General features: G+C 37.4%; 2 long non-coding RNA genes across 9 annotated transcripts in view; one reads left to right on the plus strand and one right to left on the minus strand.

Moving 5' to 3' along the window:
* LOC141377613 (uncharacterized) overlaps positions 1 to 20,832 on the plus strand; it is a 317,233-nt gene that overhangs the window by 235,704 nt on the left and 60,697 nt on the right. For 6 of the 8 annotated variants that reach the window (XR_012390031.1, XR_012390029.1, XR_012390024.1 and 3 more), the window contains one exon: positions 15,707 to 15,857. The exons of the other annotated variants lie outside the window; for them this stretch is intronic. This is a non-coding gene — a long non-coding RNA (uncharacterized lncRNA). The remainder of the gene's footprint in view (positions 1 to 15,706; positions 15,858 to 20,832) is intronic. 8 annotated transcript variants of the gene reach the window in all.
* The window catches only part of LOC137487628 (uncharacterized), a 545,963-nt gene that overhangs the window by 85,755 nt on the left and 439,376 nt on the right, over positions 1 to 20,832 (minus strand). The gene's annotated exons all lie outside the window — the stretch shown is intronic.

Below are 20,832 nucleotides of genomic sequence, written 5' to 3' on the forward strand. Positions count from 1 at the left end.
CACAGCAGGCAGCAAACCCACTCAAAGATGATCCATCTGAAGCTCTGAATTAATGAATCGAGGCTCCATTAGCAAAACAGAATGGCTAAAAAAAACATGTTTTCAGCCTGATGAAAGCCGCGGGAAGGAGATGGAATTATTTTTCATGTCCTACTTTGTGGAGTAGAGCATGCACATAAATGTGATGAAGAAGATGAAGAGGAAAATAAGAGAATAGCATTGATTGTTGAGTAGGATAATATCCCTCACAAGCAGTTCCAAAGAAAGTTTCTCTGTTTGATCAGCTCAGTGTTCATGCATTGATTTGCACTGACACGACAGAAGCGCATATTCTTTTCTGACGGCGGATGAAAATTGGGTTGGAAGGACTGGCTACTAGCCAATCAGCTTTGTCCATGCGTTTCATTAATGAGAAGCCATGCTACTCTTTCTTTATTCCTACATGCTTTTCCCTTCTTTCCAAGCCTAACAAGGTAGTTATTTTATCACACTTTCGGCTTTCAAATGTAGTTACGTCCACAGAATGATGAAGTGCCAAATGCACCCGGGGAAGGCAATTCTGCGGATGAGACTGTCAGTGTCTAGAGGATCAAAGCAATTTGCAAAGAGCACACACATCAAACATCCCGGCACAATGAGTTACCTAGCAACCCCAGACCAGGTGTCTTAGAGCCGCCGGGGAGGGAAAAAATCTAATCCGTGTAGTCTTTTCTTCAAGTTACACAAGTTTATAAAAATCGATAAACGGACCGAAGACATGGGAAATGAAGGTAGAGTGGAAACCATGCAGATTTCTGATTGCTCATCTCTTTCTTTCATAACAACAGTAAAGGGTCTAACATTTTTGCATGCATTTTTTTGGATTTGTTATTCAGTGCTATAAAGCATTGGTTCCCTAATGGCCCATTTCCACTGAGTGGTACTGAGTGGTATAGTATCGGTCGGTAGGGGTCACCTTTTTCAGGCTTGCAATTCCACTGCCAATAGGGTGCCAATAGTGGGGGTGGTGTACAATAGAAAGTTTCAGTCTATGTCATTCTCGCTCGAGGAAATGTCTACAGTAAAGCTGTACGGGTCGTTCACATATCATACGAGAAGCATCTCTCACAAAACCGAAGCTTCATAAACACATAAATACTGTAAAAATGTTCATCACTAACCTTTCTATTAGCATAATTTGGTTATGACTGAAGATCAATGATGAAAGCCTACTGTAACATCTGTGGTTATATAAAATAAATAAATAAATAAACATAGATGAACACGTACAGACCCTTACCGTCTCCAATGTGTCACCAATTACCGATAAACTACACACAACATATATTTAGTCCTTATTTAGGTTCATAAACAACACGCAACATAGCCCACAGTCTGCGCATACCTCTCATCTAGTCTTCAGCAGCACATGTAGCCTCTGTTAGAGAGTAACTCCGTCATTTAGAGTTCATAATAGTCCAGAAGGTGATGATAATAGTTAAACATGACAGTTTGTTTATCTTTTAGGTTGCTGAAAGAATCATTTGCTCCTGTTTTTTTCGGGTTGTCCTTTGTTTTTTTGCGCTTCACTTTCACGTCTGTCTGTTTCTGAAAGGATCTGATGTCAGAAGCACTTCAATAATCAGTGCGCATTATTATCATCAGCTCAAGAAGTTTGTTAATTCAAATACATATGCGCGGCGAGCTTACTCAAGAAAGCGAAAGTGCTCGCACTTTTAGATGGGCTCGTAAACAACTATGGGACACAGGGTAGTTGCTGCTCTTCTTTTTGACTTTGTGGCTGTTCATCAAGACGACGACACGGTTTGTTTGAGCTCTGGTCGACCATCTCTCGTTATTATATATATGATTATGGTGTAATGTCTGGGCTGTGTATTTAAAAGTGGCGCTTCCTTTGTTTTTATTCTCCTGCTTCTGTACGCGCTGGTGACATTTCTCTGTAAACCAATAGCATTCAGCTGCTCGTCTAGCTCCGCCATTTGGTGCCCTTTTTCATGCTAGTAACCTAAAAGTGTTATGGTACAGTTCGCTTTTTGGTTCCTTTCGACTGAAAATCTAATTCAATTTGTTAAACTGTTCGACCATATTTTATCCATAACCTACCGAAGAACAAATTGGTAGATAATAGTAGTATTGTTAACATGTTAATAATAAACATTAAAAGAAAATGCCTCAGCCTTTCGATTTGTATTCATTTAATTGATATTTTATTCAATCATTCATTTTCTTTTTGGCATAGTCACTTTATTAATCAGGGGTTGCCACAGGGGAATGAACCGCCAACATATCCACTTATCCAATGGATGCCCTTTCAGCTGCAACCCATCACTGGGAAATCCATACACACCCATTCACACAAATACACGGCAGACAATTTTAGCTCACTCAATTCCCCTATAGCGCACGTGTTTGGATTGTGGGAAAAACCGGAGAACCCGGAGGGAACCTACGCCAACATGGGGAGTGCATGCAAACTCCACACAGAAATGCCAACTGGCCCAGCCGAGGCTAGAACCAGCAACCTTCTTGCTGTGAGGCAATTTTGTTAATGTTGTAGTTTGTATGTTTCTGCAACATTTTGCATGAATTTAATTCTATTATCTTTCAATTTCTAGAGATGTTCTGTTACTAAAATATTATTTTAATAAATATATCTTTCTAATATTTTTTTTTTCAAATGCACCAAAATGTATTTATCATATTCACTGAGAAATATTCTTCAAGAAACACTCATTTTCAAAATGCAGTGTACTCGATAATGCTAAGCACATCAAAAATAAATACCGAACATGGAGGATGGTCTCCGAGTGGCGTTCTTCAAAATTAAACGATGAATAGACATGGACCTATTGGTTTATGTGTGCCGTTGTGTAAAAGTTTATATATTTATAACCACCTCAGAGAAAATTGGGGGTTGCGAGTCACTGGCCTTGTTATTTTGGGGATCGCGGGCTGAAAAGTCTGGGAACCCCTAAAATAAACAAATTACAAAATACTCAGATTACTGTAATTGAGTTGTTTTTTCTCAGTAATTGTAATTTATAAAGTAGTTAAAAATATATATACTTTTACTTTTCCTTAATTGCATTTTTAGTGCTATATACCCTCTTTTACTGCACTATTTTCCTTCAACCTGCAGTCACTACCTTATTTTTTCTTGTGTATGGAGATTGGCTGAGTAGAAAAATCCAACCCAGGCTCATTATTGATATGTACCTCTATGTATATTAGTGGAGATTGTGAAATTCATCCCAAGAGGTATGTTTTATTTGCGGTTTTTGTTTTCGTGAATCCATCTGAGGCTGCTGTGTATGCTTTTTGAGATCCATTCGTGCTTGTTGTTCTCACATAAATCCACCAGAAGCCGCTGTCGACTGACTGATCGATTGATCGATATCCCTATCCACCCACTTCCCTAAATCCAAATGGAGTTTTTTTTCAAGAGATATCCAGAAAAAGAAAAGCCATCGCCTGTTTTTTACCATGTTTTCACCCTGTTATTTACTTGTTTATCTTATTTTTTGCCTTTTGCTTTACCTGTTTTCTGGAACTGTTTTTCACTGGACTCATACCCCATTGTTGCCACAGTCAACTCCTCTCTGCGTCTCAAGTTCGTTAACATACATAGCAAGCTGCTGGGCTGTGACAACAGTAAAGCCGTCCACATGGAGGTAAGCAGTCAGGTGGTACCACAAGAAAAAAAAAAAACAGAAGCCGACGGCGGTATCATATCGCCCCATAACATTTGTTATAAAGACCAAATGCAGTCATACTTAGCCCTGGCTACATAATTTGCGCTCTCCTGAAATGTATACGGGGATACGTTTTCACAATGAGCCTGTATTTAAAAAAATCAGTCCTGTGATTCCTGCCCAATCAAATCACACAAAGAAAGTAAATTGCATCATACTGACGCACCTAAAGACATGGACACTTTATTATTGCAGCAAACCATCTGGAGGCATTAAAGTGTCTAAGAAGATGTCTAAAAACATCACATGCAATGACAAAAGACTGTTTGGATGCATCTCACTGATGAGAAGATGATGGATGTTTACTATATGATGACTGAAATCACCTTAGACAATAACTAAATGCACTACAGCATGTTACGTTTACACACACACACACACACACACTCACACACACACACACATGTACAAATTGCATGTAAATGCATCAGCCTTTCACAGCGTAATGCTCACTACTCACTACGCTTGAGTGCTTTTAAAGGAGCTACTTTTTACTCATACTTTCAGTAATATTTAAAACAGACACTTTTACTTCACTACATTTTGGGGCAAGTAATAGTGTATGAGTATGATTTTGTAAGTTCTCTTTCCACCATTGTTGGCCTAGGACCTCAAAACATTACAGATCCAAAACTGATCAGATGTATTATATATACTGTAAGTATATATTGCACTTTGAATTATCATTGTGGCTTTAAATGAACTTGCCTGTTCCTCCATCAGACAAGCTCTGAGATTCTCAAAACACACACACACACACACACACACACACACACACACACACACACACACACACACACACACTGTGATTCTCATAAAATAAAAACACACACACTCTGGGGGTTTTGAGTGCTGGGAATGAGGCGAGTGCCTGGAGTGGCCCGTTTCCAGTCGATCGCTCCGTCAAGGCTAAGCTGCTCAATCCAATGTGATGAGGGTTTATAGGGGTCCGTTTGGCCTCTGAGCGGGTGATGCCGGTGGGGCACCAGTGCTGTCATATTACACCCAATTAGTGGAGAACATCCCAGCCCGGAGAAGTGCCCCCTGCATGTCCTCAGATTGCCATTATTACTTACTGTGAGAAGAAGACATGCGGCAACATGCACTGATCTTGAACTTAATCTTTTATCATATATATATATATATATATATATATATATATATATATATATATATATATATATATATACATATATATACATACACACATATATTTTATTGTTTATGTTTTCTTGTTTTTTATTAATATTCAAAAAAAATGTGTTCACTAGAATTGCGAGAATCACGTTTAGGTAAGCATCCATTAAATACTAGTAGCAGAGGGCTCTTATTTATGGGTTATTTGTGTGTGTGTGTGTGTGTGTGTGTGTGTGTGTGTGTGTGTGTGTGTGTGTGTGTGTGTGTGTGTGTGTGTGTGTGTGTGTATGTATATATATATATATTTCTTTTTTTTGTCTGAAAGAAATTGTTGTTTGGTTTTTTTCAATTCGTTTTGCTATATTTTGCAGTAAGATCTGCATATTTTACATGTTGTGTGGCTAAATTATTACTTTTGTTTGTTTTTAGTTTTGTAAGATATAGTTGTTATTATTATAATTTTGTTTACAATAATTTTTGTTTTGTTTTGTTTTGCACTAAGGCACATTTTGCATGCATTTTGTGGCAAAATGCATACTTTTGTTTACTTTTAGATTTTGTTTAATTTGTTGAGAATTGTGCCACATTTAGATAAGCACACATTAGTACTAATTTAGTTTGTTTTGAAGGGTATTTAAATTTTTGGCGTGCTTGTTTATTTATTTCTTTTTTGTTTGTTTTTTCTAAAACAAATTGTAGTTTTTTTTATTGTTTTATCCATTTCATTTTGTTTTATACTAAAATCCACAAATTTTACATCAGTTTTGTTGTTTTTAATTTAGTTTTAATTATTCGTTTTTAATCGTTTATTCACTTTTTTTTTGTTTAGTTTTTGCTTTGTTTTGTTTTGCACTAAAGCCTGCATGTTTTACATACTTTTTTGTGGCAAATCTATAAATTTTGTTTGTTTTTAGAGTGTTTAAAATATTCATTTTCATCCTTTTTTACAACTTTAGATTATAACTTTTTACATACAATTCACGCTAAGTTGATGATTGATAACAAACCATGTTTGACATGCTGTCCTGGGAAAGATCCCTGAGCTCATAAGATCCTCAAGCCCGAGTCGTCCTGGGCCGTCTGTATACTGCTGATTAAGAGCTCATCTATGGTGCTAATTTGGTTTGGTCAATTTACCCATGTCACAAGTTCTCAAACTGAGGGAGGAAACTGCAGAACTCGGGGGAAACCTGCCCAAGCATGGGGAGAACATGTAAACTCTGCACAGAAACACCGGCCTGTCAGAAACTTGGACCAATGACATTCTTGCTTTGGGGTGCTAACGATTGGGCCGCCGTGCCACCATAACAAGGAAAAGAGAGGAGGAGTAGGGGTGTAAGAGGGAATTCGTCAAGTCTAAGATGATTAAGTAATATATCCCACATATTTTACATGCATTTTTTGTGGCAAAATGATTACTTTTGTTTGTTTTTTAGATGTAGTTTTTTGTTGAGAATTGTGAGCATCACTTTTAAGTGAGCATTTATTAAATGCTTTAACAGTTGGACAGTAGCAGAGGGCTCTTATCTATGGGTTATTTTGAGGGAAGAGTTCAGGGAGGAGACTGGCTCGCGGGGACACTAAAGTCAGCCAGCGGGAAGATTGATGTGACACTGTGTTTCTGCGCTGTCTGTCTTACGCAGCAGAAACAGGTGTAAATTAAGCGGCTGATGAATACTTGCTCTAATGTCTTTGACTGATCCACTCCTCCAATCTGACAGCTCGTCTGAAACGATGCTAAAACAAGGACACCAGATACCACAGCTTACAGAGAGGAGAATGTAAGACTAACCCTCTTAAAATCAATGAAGGCAAGAGATTTGGCCTTCAGTGAAACGTCAAGCGAGTGGTAGAGTTCGAGAGATTTAAATCGGCATCGAGCAAAGATGAATAATTACTTGCGTCTGAGTAGAACAAATGGATTTTGCTACATTATAATTATACAAAAAACAACAGCATCCGGAACAAAAAGCAGAGTCTGATAATAGCCTGCCTGCGTTTGGAGGCAGACAGCTGAAAGATCAGCCAGAACACACTGTTAAGTAGTTCAGCAGATGCACATTTGAACTTGAAACACTCAAAGAAAAAAGTTTGACTGGAAAATTCAAAGAGATGTTGAGGTAATTAAGGCACAAATGTGTGATAATAGTACATTTAAATGGCCTTTTGATTTGAATATACTGACGTTTTTCACAAGCGATTGATTGATTGATTGATTGATTGATTGATTGATTGATTGATTGATTGATTGATTGATTGATTGATTCAACTTAATTGATTAATTGATGAACTTTGAAAAAAGAAAAAGTTTGATTGTAAAATCAGAGAGATTTTGTGTAGATAAAGCCCAAAAAATGTATTATTCATTCATTAATTTTCTTGACGGCTTAGTTCCTTTATTAATCCAGGGTCGCCACAGCAGAATTAACCGCCAGCTTATCCAGCGCATTTTTATGCCGCGGATGCCCTTTTAGCCGCAACCCATCCCTGGGAAACATCCACACACACTCATTCACATTCATACACTACAGACAATTTAGCCTACCCAATTCACCTGTACTGCATGTCTTTGGATTGTGGGGCAAACCGGAGCACCCAGAGGATATCCAAGCGAACACAGGGAGAACATGCAAACTCCACACAGAAACACCAACTGACCCAGCTGAGGCTCGAACCAGCGACCTTCTTGCTGTGAGGCGTACTACCTACTGCGCCACTGTGTCGTCCAAAAAATTTTTTATTATATTTAAAAGACCAAATACTGTTAGGAAACACAAAATTTGTGTTCAGTCGTTCATTTGTTGTGCTTTGTTCTTGCTTTGTTCGCTCGTTTGTAACTTCATTCATTTGTTACTAAATTTGTTCGTGACTTCGTTTGTTCGTTACTTTTTGTTTATTACACTGTTCATTTGTTACTTTGTTTGTTTGTTACATCATTTGATCATTACTTTGTTACTTCGTTCATTCACTACTTTGTTATTTTGTTTGTTACTTTGTTCATTACTTTGTTCATTATTTCATTTAAAATGTCATTGTAACTTCATTGTAACTTCCTTTGTAACTTTGTTCATTGCTTTACTTCATTCGATACTTTTTGTCACTTCGTACGTTACTTCATTCGTTTCTTTGTTCTTTACCTTGTTCATTCGCTACTTTTGCAACTTAGTTCGTTACTTCGTTCATTTGCTACTTCCTTCATTTGCTACTTTGTTCATTCACTACTTAATTTGTTACTTTGTTTGCTACTATGTTCTATTCTTTGTTTTTGACTGTTCATTCGCTACTTTGTTTGTTATTTTGTAACTTTGTTTGTTACTTCGTTCGTTTGCTACATTGTTCGTTTGATACTTTGTTTGCTACTTCGTTTGTTCGATACTTCATTCATTCGCTACTTTTTTATTTTGTAACTTCATTCGTTACTTCGAGTGTTTGCTACTTTGTTTGCTACTTCATTTATTCGCTACTTCACTTGTTACTTTGTTCATTACTTCGTCAGCTACTTCATTCGCTACTGTCACTTCTTTGTTCGTTTGCTACCTTGTTCGTTTACTACTTCATTCGTTTGCTACTTCGTTCATTCACTACTTTGTTCACTGCTTTTTTGTTACTTTATTTGTTACTTAATTTGCTACTTTGTTCGTTCGCTACTTCGTTCGTATGCTACTTTATTTGCTACTTCGTTCGCTACTTTTTTTGTTTGTTATTTTGTTTGTTTCTTTGTATGTTACTTCATTTGTTATTTTTTGTTACTTTGTTGTTTGTTCTTTACTTCGCTCAGTCATTACATTGTTTGTTCATTACATTATGAATTATTACTTTGTTTGTTCATTACTTTGTTCGTTTGCTACTTCATTTGTTTGTTACTTTATTTTGTTCATTTGCTAATTTGTTTTTGGTTTTTGTTTGTTTGTTCATTATTTTGTTTGTTAATTTGCTTTTTGTTTGTTACTTTGTTTGATAGGCTACTTAATTTGTTACTCTATCACTTATTCAGTCAGTCACTCATTCGGTTAGACAATCAGTCAGTCAATGTGCTTGCTAGCTTGCTTTTGAGTTAAAAATATATACTTTTGTAATATATAACTCAGATAATATATATTTATATATATATGTATATATATATATATATATATATATATATATATATATATATATATATATATATATATATATATGTGTGTGTGTGTGTGTGTGTGTGTGTGTGTGTGTGTGTGTGTGTGTGTGTGTGTGTGTGTGTGTATGTGTGTGTGTGTGTGTGTGTGTGTAATTTGAATAGCATGACATGTTTTTCCACAAACATATTAGCATATTAGATAATATTTTGTAAATAGGGGCATTGTTGGCATAGTGATCATTTGGAGCTCTGATCAAGATGGATGGATTTTATTTAATTGATTGATATAAGATTATTGTTTAAACATTAAAAAAATCTGAAGAGCATTTTATAAGTATAGAGCTAGAAAGATCATGTGCATTCATGCTGTTGACACAAAAAAAGATTATTTTCTTTTTCGCTAATTACGGTTTTGCACGAATCAAAAAAATAAATTGGATCTGCAGACAGCAATTAATAAAAAAAGAACTAAATCTGGCCAAAATATAACATCTTAATGAGTCAGTGAGGAAAAAATTATACTGAGAACAGAGGAGGACGATAAACAAAAGGCCGCCAGGGCATCATCATCTGAATACAGCAGCCCTTCAGGACTCGTCTGTTCTTTTCCATGGAGTGTCCTGAACCATCCTGGACTGGAAACTTGGCCTGAGACCCACAGTTTGAAAGACAGATGAGCTTCCCAACACTGAAGCATCCTTACAACGACAGCTGTTATTTGAATACAGAGAAGAAAACGGAGTACTTCAGCAATCTGTCATCAGCCAGACTGATGAGGCTTCCTCTCCAAAGGCCTGTTAGCACAGCGAAATCCAGGGGCAGGAATCTGGCTGCCGTCTTTCCCTTTGAAACCAATTATTTTCTCCTACCTGGGCAACACTTAAGTCTTAGAATATGTCACCTTTTATCCGAAGTGTTGAGTGAAGTGCCAGCGCCTGAGGTCAGTCCCTCGTCCACTCGGATCAAGCTCATTTTTTGCAGTGGCTCGTGATGAAGTCTGGGGCTCGATCGTTTAATGCCAGATTAGCAGGAAACGATGGCCAGCAATTCCTCTCATTCCCCAATGTTTTGAAGGTCAAAACCCTATTAATGTACAGTTAATGGCTTTCTCGGCTTGTTTTGTTCGAGTTCTTGTCAGTCCTGTTGATAGTTACAAAGAGAGGAGCCTTTTCAGGATGAAGTCACGCTAGGTGAAACTGCAGAATAATGTGCTTTTTTTGAAGCATAACTAAACTCAGTTGAAGTCCTCAGGCATTTTTACAGTTTTTTATGTACAAACAATTGATCTTTCACCAGTACGTATTGTTTGTTGACTACTTTGTTGTTTATGCGCAGGCCCAGACAGAATCTGCAGATGTTTTTTTGCTAACTATAAACTCATGTTGTTGATGTAAAATTGTAACTGATACATTTAAATAAGAGGCGCCGCAGTGGCAGTCGCAGTGGGTAGCATGCTCACCTCACAAGAAAGGCGCTAGTTTGAACCTCGGCTGGGTCAGTTGGCGTTTCTGTGTGGAGTTTGCATGTTCTCCCCGTCTTCGAGTGGGTTTTCTCCGGTTGCTCAGGTTTTCCTCACAAGTCCAAAGACATGGGCTATAGGTGAATTGGGTAGGCTAAATTGTCCGTATCGTATGTGTGTAAATGAGTTTGTTTGAGTGTTTCCCAGTGATGTGTTGCGGCTGGAAGGGCATCCGCTGCGTAAAAACATGAATGAATTTATAAATGATAAATATTGTTCAGAAGCACAAAATTATTTAATTCGTTTGTTTCTTCATTCGTGTCTTTGTTTGTTGCTTTGTTTGCTACTTTGTTTTTTCTCGTTCATTGCTTTGTTCATTGCTTCATTCGTTATTTTGTTTGTTACTTCATTCGTTACTTCATTCAATACTTAATTTGTTACTTTGTTCTTTACTTTGTTCGTTGCTTTATTTATTGCTTTGTGTGCTGCTTTGTTCGTCACTTAGTTTGTTACTTAGTTTGTTGCTCCATTTATTATTGTTTATTACTTTGCTCATTGCTTCATTTGTTACTTTGTTTGTTTGTTCGATCCTTTGTTCATTGACTTGTTCATTACTTAGTTACTTTCCTCATTGCTTCCTTTATTTTGTTCTTTCCTTTGTTCATTGCTTTGTTCATCACTTTGTTAGTTCGTTTCTTCATTCAATACTACGTTTGTTACTTTGTTCGTTACTTAATTTATTGCTTTGTGCGCTACTTTGTTTGTTACTTTGTTTGTTACTTTGTTCATTACTTCATTCGTTACTTTGGACGTTGCTTCATTTATTGCTTTGTGCTACTTTATTCACTACTTTGTTCGTTACTTCATTCGTTGTTTTCTTCTGTTCGTTATTTTCTTCTATTTTCTTCTGTACTTCATTTGTTACTTTGTTTGTTGCTTCATTCATTACTTTGTTGCTTTGTTCATTACTTTGTTCGTTACTTTGTTTGATACTTCGTTCGTTACTTGGTTTGTTACTTTGGTTGTTGCTTCAATTATTGCTTTGTGCACTACTTTGTTTGTTACTTTGTTCCTTACGTCGTTTGTTACATTGGACATTGCTTCATATTTTGCTTTTCGCTTCTTTATTCATTACTTTGCTCGTTACTTTATTCATTATTTTATTCGTTATTTTGTTCTTTACTTTGTTTGTTGCTTCATTCATTACTTTGTTTGTTGCTTTGTTCGTTACTTTGTTACTTTGCTTTGTTTGTTACTATGTTCATTGCTTCATTTGTTACTTTGTTTGTTTGTTCGATCTTTTGTTCATTGATTTGTTCGTTTTTGTTACTTTCTTCATTGCCTCTTTCGTTATATTGTTCATACCTTTGTTTGTTGTTTTATCCGTTACCTTGTTCATTACCTTGTTAATTGCTTTGTTTGCTTCATTCATTGCTTCGTTCAGTAAATGTCACGCATTACTTTTTTATTATACTTCAATATTTAAATAAGTGGTAACACTTTACAATAAGGTTCATTAGTTAATGCATTTACTAACATAAACTTATCATGAACAACACTTGTACAGCATTTATTAATCATAATTGAACATGTACTAATGCATTTTTAACATCCAAACTTATGCGTGTTAATATTAGTCAATGCACCATGAGTTAACATGAACTCACGATGAACAACTGTATTTTTATTAACTAACGCTAACTAACCTGAACAAATACTGTATTATTTATTATTGTAAATGTATTGTTCATTGTTCATGTTAGTAAATGCATTAAGTAACATTAACTAATGAACCTTATTGTAAAGTATGACCAAATAAGTTAAATATTTTCAATGTAAACTTAACCTTTAACTTGACCAGCTATGTTTTCCTACGCTGTCTCTGTTTCGCTGCTGCAGTGGTGTTGCTTTTTTTTTTTTTGATATATGGTCATATTTGCCAGAATTTTGCATGAGCGCACAGTTCAGCTGGAGAAATAAATGTTGATCTCTTTTTTCAGATGTTGTCATGGTGACTTGTAATATCTGCGCTCCATTGATAATGCTATTTTATACAGTAGTTGTGGTGTGCGCGCTTGACTCTGAATCAGTCTACTCAGACTTGACCTATTTCAGATCAGCTATTCTGAAACAGAAAGTTTTTAATCTTTCGGTAAGTAAACTTGTAGGACTAGCTCAACTTTTCAAGCACCGACAGAAGCATCAGCCAATCAGATCGCTGTATGCAAATACACATGCTAGACAGTGGCCTATTGCTGACTGAATTTCATTGGCTAACGCTGCTATGATGATCGCGTTAGCCCCAACTTCAGACACGCCTTCAGTCAAGCATTGACGCGGAAGCCCCGTGTGAATGGGGCGTTAATGAATAACTAGGATTTTTAAATGATTATACAACCATAAGTGGAATTATCAATGCAAAACAAATAATAGAAAAAACAAGAAGAAAACATAATATAATATAGAATTGATTTAATTTAAAGCACTCACAGGTTATTACAAATCTCAGATTCTACAAGAGGAAAAAGAGCCACAAACATAACGAAAGGGTAGTCAATTTGAACAGTACACAAGGGTTAAAACAGCCCTCATGTCTTCTTCAAGACGGTCTGCATCAAAGAAAGACACATCCTCCTGCAAGAGCGCAAAGAAATGAGAAATGGCTTAGGGTGGAAGCGTGCAGGACTATCATATGATGCTAACTGTCACGCATGCATTATTCAACGGCAAGTAAACAAGAGTGGAAAAGAAGAGCGAGACGTGTTTTGGCTGTGTACCAGCTGTCTCATTAGCCTCAGTCTGTCTTGGAAAAACAAACACTCACCAGGCCCACTGAAACACAGCCAGGTCTCACGTGGACGTGTTGCGTTCAGTCGCACACTGACGCTTCCTCCAGTCAGACAACAGAAAAATCTGGTAGTTTCCCCCGCCGAGGCCTACAGCTCCAGCTCCAGGGGCCAGTGATCTTCTCCGCATGACTGACAGCATATTCAGACCTACTGAAACCCCATCTGACACCGGAGTCTGCTAATGAAGCCCAGAGAAGTGTCTGCTAAGTATATTCAGGTGTGTGTTTGGCGCCAAATTGTACCAGAGCAACAGGAGGACGCTTGACAGCTCCAGATACATCTGACTGTGCCGAGCAAACCTGGACGGCCGTAAAAAATACAGTTGAAGTCTGAATTATTAGTCTCCTCTACATTTTTCCCCATTTTTTAAACACAATTCTTATAATAGTTTTAATAACTCATTTCTAATTGATTTATTTTATCTTTGCCATGATGACAGCACATAATATTTGACTAGATATTCTTCAAGATACTAGTATTCAGCTTAAAGTGACATTTAAAGGTTTAACTAGGTTAACTAGGTGTAGATAATCTTTGTATAACAATGGTTTGCTTTGTATTTAATCTAAAACAAATATTGCTCAAGGGGGCTAATAATATTGACCTTAAAGTGGGTTCAAAACAATTAAGAACTGCTTTTATTCTTGCTGAAATAAAACAAATAAGAGTTTCTCCAGAAGAAAAAATATTATAGGAAATACTGTGAAAAATTCCTGAATCTGTTCAACATCATTTGGGAAATTTTAGAAAGCGGATTTCTTATTAGCACTGATTAAGCACAAATTGTAGCAAATTACTTTAAATTTGACGACTAATTTAGCCATCACTCGTATATCACAGGCATGAGAATGAAAGAAGGATTGGAGTTATTTCTTTGGATTTTATGCATCATTACTTTCAGTTTTTGGTGTCACATGATCCTCATCATAAGTGATGAGTCGGCTCTGTCGGACTCCTTTCGTGCTTCTGCTCTCAAGAGATGCTTCAGCATACTGTAGTATTAAGAAAGTGAACTGATGAAATGAAATACAGTGTACTAATATAAATCATATCAAAAAAGCACGAAAGGAAGAGGGAACAGTGTACTGAAAGTGTGCAAGAAAATTTGGTGCGTGAGCAGTGCATTTTTGAGAGTGAGAAAATTTGCGTGTGAGCAGCGTATTCGAGAGCTCACATGCGGTTTTGTTCACAAACAGAGGAAATCTGTGCACGAGCAAAGAGATTCGCTCACTCGTATTACATGAATGCGCTCTTGACTTGTAATACTGCACTCACAACATTTGTCAGTGAAATAACGGCAAACGGAGCTAATGGATTTTTTTTTTAATTCAAAAAACCTGTGGGATAAGTTTGTTAAAAACAACAAAAAAAGAGGCCCCCAAAAACTTCAAGGGCAATGATTATCTTTTTATTCTGATTTTACTTTGGGTTTTTTTTGACCGCCCCTGTCATTTAAAAAAAATCTCAATGGCGAACGTGTCAAGTATAAAAGCCTCATTGGTTTTGTGAGGTGTGCGATGCGGCGCCAGGCGAAAGTATAAATCAGCGTCAAGGTGTTTGTTTTTTTCTGTAGTTCCATGGTGCATTTAACATGTCTGTAGTACCGTTCAATTTAAATAAATTTATTTTACGTTTAATTTTGTGCTTTAAAAATTTCTCTTGCGTGTTTTTGATATTGCTATTATAGGTCTTAAATTCAACCCAGGCTCATTCTGAAAACAATCCCATGGACATTTCTATAGACCGTGAAATACGTCCCAAGAGGTACGTATTTTTGCAGTTTTGTGTTTGCGAACCCATGAGAGGCCGCTGTGTGCGCTTTTTATATCTCAATTGTCTCTCGCGAGTGCAGTTCGCGCCCGCGCTGTTCTTGTGTGAACTCGCCAGAGGCCGCTGTCTGACTGACTGAATGATTAACTGTGAGACGGGCTAATCGGCTGATCCACCCTCCTCCTTCCCTAAACTAAACCAGTTTTACCGATTGACCCGCCCGCCCGCCCGCTCACTTTCCTAAACCCGAGCAACAATTTAGAAAAGCCGTCTAGAAAAAGAAAAGCTCATTCTGCATTCTTCACTGCAGAATGAGCCTGGGTTGTTTGAATTTAATACTTAATGGTCTTAAAAAGTGTTAAATTTGACATCTTGTTATCTGCAGAGACCCTGGAGTGGCAAGTAATGTTGGAAAACTACTAGCCAAAGTGGCCGGTGATTAAAAAAGTTAATGTCAAGCCCTGGTTGTGGGGACTCCTTTGTGACGGCGGGGCCATAAGAAGCCGCTAAGTTCGCTTAGGGATATATATATACTCGCCGTATAAACATATTTTCTCACTTTCTCTCTCTTTCTCTCTCTTTCTCTCTCTCTCTCTCTCTTTCTCTCTTTCTGTTTTACGCACAGGATTAGGACCAGGATAGGATTGGCGTATCACTGTTCCACTGCTCTGAAGACAAGATAATGTTCCTCTCTGGTTTAAAACGTTCACATTCAATTTAGAGGTGGACGATTCTGGACACATCCGCTGTCATGACGCCTTCAAGCAGCTGCACAGGTGCGCATTATAAAAGCAGATCAGGCAGCTCTGAACAGGGTGAGATTAGGTGAATTCTGCTGCCTGACATCCTGACACCAATCACAAACATCTCTTCCAGGGTTAATAATCAATGAACCTCCGACAACTGTGATGTATCCGCAACACAGAGTCTAGAAAGAAATCCGTTTGGCTGAACAGAATTGATTTCATTTTGGAGTTGCTTTGCATTCTTGTTTTCTACTCTGATTGGCCTAACTGTCCTATTGTGCTCTGATTAATCAGATGCCCTATACTCTGCTCTGATTGGTCATATGATTTTATTGCGCTTTGATTAATCAGATGCCCCATACTCTGCTCTGATTGGTCAGATGGCTCTACTTTGATCTAATTAGTCAGATCAAAAATCTAAAATGTTTCCTGATAGTCATATTTGCATAATACAGCAGGATGATTGCTGAAGGATCATGTGGTGCTGAAAATTCAGCTTTGCATCGGAGGAATAAACTACTATTATTATTTACTATTTTAAAATATACACCTGACAAAAGTCTTGTCATGAATCCCAGTTGTAAGAGCAACAAATAATAACAGGATAGTGTATTTAGAACTGTAATACAGTTTCCATGTTTTACTGCACTGTATTCTGATCTAATTAATGCTTGGTGAGCTTTAGAGACTACATAAAGTCTTCCTGACCCTAAACTTCTGAACGTTTATAACTCCTGCATCTGATTACTAACTCTCTGCAGATTCTCCAGTGTTTTATTTACAGCTGAGCGCTGACCGACACTGATCTGCAATTATTTCAATGAGTTTCCCCACTGGTCCAAAGTTGTAGTGTCAACTCCTTCAGATAAACACAGCCCTCAATGGCACAGATAAACCCAGCAAACTGCCATCAGCTGCTTTACTGTTCTGGCTGCATGATACTGGGAGAATATGCAATACTGCTGTTGAGTATTGCGATTAATGACATATATTACAGTATAACATTTCCTTAGGGAAATGCTTTTTATTATTTACGTTATTAGTCTTTTATTTATGTAATGATTATGAAATAAACAGGTAAAATATATTTCTCAGGTCTAATTCTGACTACAAATCTGTGTCATGGTGCAAACATTTAGTCTTTAAAATGCTATGAATGAAAACCTCAGCAAATATTCAGACTTTGGCTTTTTTTCCTCTCCTGTCTTTCATTCTATCTATTGTTCTAACCTTATATCTATCTATTGTGCTTTATCTATCCATCCATTTGTTTATCATTCTTCTATCCATCCATACATCCATCATTTGACCAATTAGAGCAGAGTAAGGCCATCTGACCAATCAGAGCAGAGTATGGGGCATCTGACCAAACCGAACCCAATATGGCCATGTGGCCAATGAAAGCACAATAAGATCATCTGCCCAATCAGAGCAAAGTAGGGCCATCTATCTATCTATCTATCTATCTATCTATCTATCTATCTATCTATCTATCTATCTATCTATCTATCTATCTATCTATCCATCCATCCATCCATCCATCCATCCATCCATCCATCCATCCATCCATCCATCCATCCATCCATCCATCCATCCATCCATCCATCCATCCATCCATCCATCCATCCATCCATCCATCCATCCATCCATCCATCATCGTCTGTCTATCTATCTATCCATCCATCCATCCATCCATCCATCCATCCATCCATCCATCCATCCATCCATCCATCCATCCATCCATCCATCCATCCATCCATCCATCCATCCATCCATCCATCCATCCATCCATCCATCCATCCATCTATCATCGTCTGTCTATCTATCTATCTATCTATCTATCTATCTATCTATCTATCTATCTATCTATCTATCTATCTATCTATCTATCTATCTATCTATCATCGTCTGTCTATCTATCCATCTATCCATCTATCTATCTATCATCGTCTGTCTATCTATCTATCTATCTATCTATCTATCTATCTATCTATCTATCTATCTATCTATCTATCTATCTATCTATCTATCTATCTATCTATCTATCTATCTATCTATCTATCATCGTCTGTCTATCTATCTATCATCGTCTATCTATCTATCCATCCATCCATCCATCCATCCATCCATCCATCGTCTATCTATCTATCTATCTATCTATCTATCTATCTATCTATCTATCTATCTATCTATCATCGTCTGTCTGTCTATCTATCTATCTATCTATCTATCTATCTATCTATCTATCTATCTATCTATCTATCTATCTATCTATCCATCCATCCATCCATCCATCCATCCATCCATCCATCCATCCATCCATCCATCCATCCATCCATCCATCCATCCATCCATCCATCCATCCATCCATCCATCCATCCATCCATCCATCCATCCATCCATCCGATAAGCAACCAATTCATAAAATAAATGTCATTTATAACGTCTGCGATGTGTATTTTGCATACACTATTATATAGATAAGGATAATTTTGCGATAAATTGTGCAGCATCTCTTTCTGTTCTCTGCCAGAACAAGCTGTGGATCCGACTTTCCACAGTTAGTCATTAGTTAGTGTTAGTCTCTAGCTGTTAGATGATTCACAGTTGATTGTGAATGTGTGCAGACATCCAGCACAGTGCGTCACTCACCTGAGCCTCCTGCGGGAAGAATAATATCTGACGGTGTGTTTTCATTTCCTCCGACGTAAACAGTGAGCACATCTCTGATTGCTCAGTATGTGGCACATGCACATGTATCTGTGCAAACAAGTGTTTTACCTCTTATCTTTCTCAATCTGGCTATTGAAAACAACACAACACACTTCACACACTTCTCCTCGAGTGGCGACGCATGACTGCAATGTCGATCAGCTTGAGGAAGAAAGTGTGTTTCATTCAGGGATCTATATCTGCACTTTGCCGCTTTAACACTAGAACTACAGGAACTCTAGAACTACTGGAAAGTACTGCAAAATCATCATCTTTTATGTCCTTGTTGTAGGGCTGAGCAGCACAGTGGTGGAGTGGGTAGCGCTCTTGCCTCACAGCAAGAAAGTCACTGGTTTGAGCCTCGATTGGGTCAGTTGGCATTTCTGTGTGGAGTTTGCATGTTCTCCTTTGTGTTTGCATGGGTTTCCTCCGAGTGCTTCAGTTTCCCCCACATTCCAAACACATGCGCCATGGGTTAATTTGGGTAAGCTAGATTGTCCATGGTGTATGTGTGTGAATGAGAGTGTATGGATGTTTCCCAGTGATGGGTTGCAGCTGTAAGGGCAATCACTGTGTAAAACATATGCTGGATAAGTTAGCGGTGTATTCAGCTGTGGTGACCCCAGATTAATTAAGGGAAAAGGCTGTAAAGAAAATGAATGAATGAATGAATAAATGAATGAATGAATGTTGTAGGGCTGCACGATTAATCAAAAAAAGATTACAATCTCGATTCGACCCTACACAATTTAAATTCAGCTTTTTTTCGATTCAGCCAATTATAATGATTAAATTCAACCTGATCTCACAGGGGAACGTAAGTAGTTTACGTTTTGCCAGTTTAGTGGCTAATTTGTACGAGTTCAGTCGTACGAAAATGTACGATTTTAAAAAGGAGGCGCCACCCCTAACCCCGACCGTCTTTGGGTGATGAGCAAATCGTACTAAATTATACGAATTATATACGAATCTTATGAATTTATACGAATTAGCCACTAAATTAAAAAGTTACGAATTGCCGTGAGATTGCGTTGTCATATCGCATTTTACAGTTATGATTACAACAAGCATTTGACATGTTTTTTTTTTTTTTTAACATTTATTTTCATGCACAACACTGAGGTTGCTATGAAATAAATAATAACTATAACTAATCATAACTAAATAATTTTAACTAAGGTATGTCTTTAAACCCTGAAAGAGTACTGCTGACGATACCAACTAACTTTGCCTCAGAATAAACAAAGATCACTGATCACACACAGTTACCAAATCTGTAGAGACAGGACAATCAACACCAAATGGAGCCGCGTCTTTTTTAAAAGGAGACGAGCAGCAAATCAGGATTTCAACATTTCCAGATGAGAAAAGTTCTCGGGTAAAAAATGTATCTTACAAACGTATTTCTGTGGTGTGTCGCGAGTACAGTAATCCACACTTGAGTCAAGCTGCACTCTCATAGCGGGAAATGAAAACAAAACCTTTATTGCAGCACATTATAAACAGAACACTGACGACCCGTATCTCCAAACAATTCTTCTTCATCTTCAAAGCTATCGTGCAGAATAATAAAGTTGCACCTCATACACAATAGAGCGTGCTGATTGGTTTGAACCAAGTCTTTCTCATGAATTAATGCTGCACACTCAGAGACGTCACGATGCACTCTCAGGTACAGACGTTCACTCTCCACGCTGGAATACACACAAGGATCTAATCGCCGTGACGCAGCTTCAAAAGTTTGTTTCAAACCGGAAGAACGAATTTGCTCAAAATAATGCAAAAACAACCAATTTTCACTTTTTAGTGAAATATATGTGTCCTAATAGTGTTTTTAGCAGCGCGGGACACATATACAACTGTCAACAGCTCAGAACATGTGTTTTGGTGTCAAATAATTTATTTGGGCTTTAAGCAAACAAATTAAGTTGAACGTTACTAAATTTAATTAGTTTGTACCTTAGTACATTAGTTTGTACAAATGTAAACCTTAAAAATGGCAAAAATATAATCTAAAGGTAATAATGTCCACCTGTACAGTACAAAAGTTTGTCTTTTGAAAGGGTACCAACCCACTGACATATTGACAGATCTTTATTTCCAACACAATCTCACGGCAATTCGTAACTTTTTGATTTAGTAGGTAATTCGTATGAATTCGAACGATCGAATTCGTACAATTAAGTATGATTTGCTCATCCTCCAATGACGGTTGGGGTTAGGGTGTGGGTGCCACGCCTCCTTTTTAAAATTGTACAATTTCACACGACTGAACTCGTACGGATTATTACGA

The sequence above is a fragment of the Danio rerio genome, chromosome 14 (assembly GCF_049306965.1).
Source record: "Danio rerio strain Tuebingen ecotype United States chromosome 14, GRCz12tu, whole genome shotgun sequence".
NCBI lineage: Eukaryota > Metazoa > Chordata > Actinopteri > Cypriniformes > Danionidae > Danio > Danio rerio.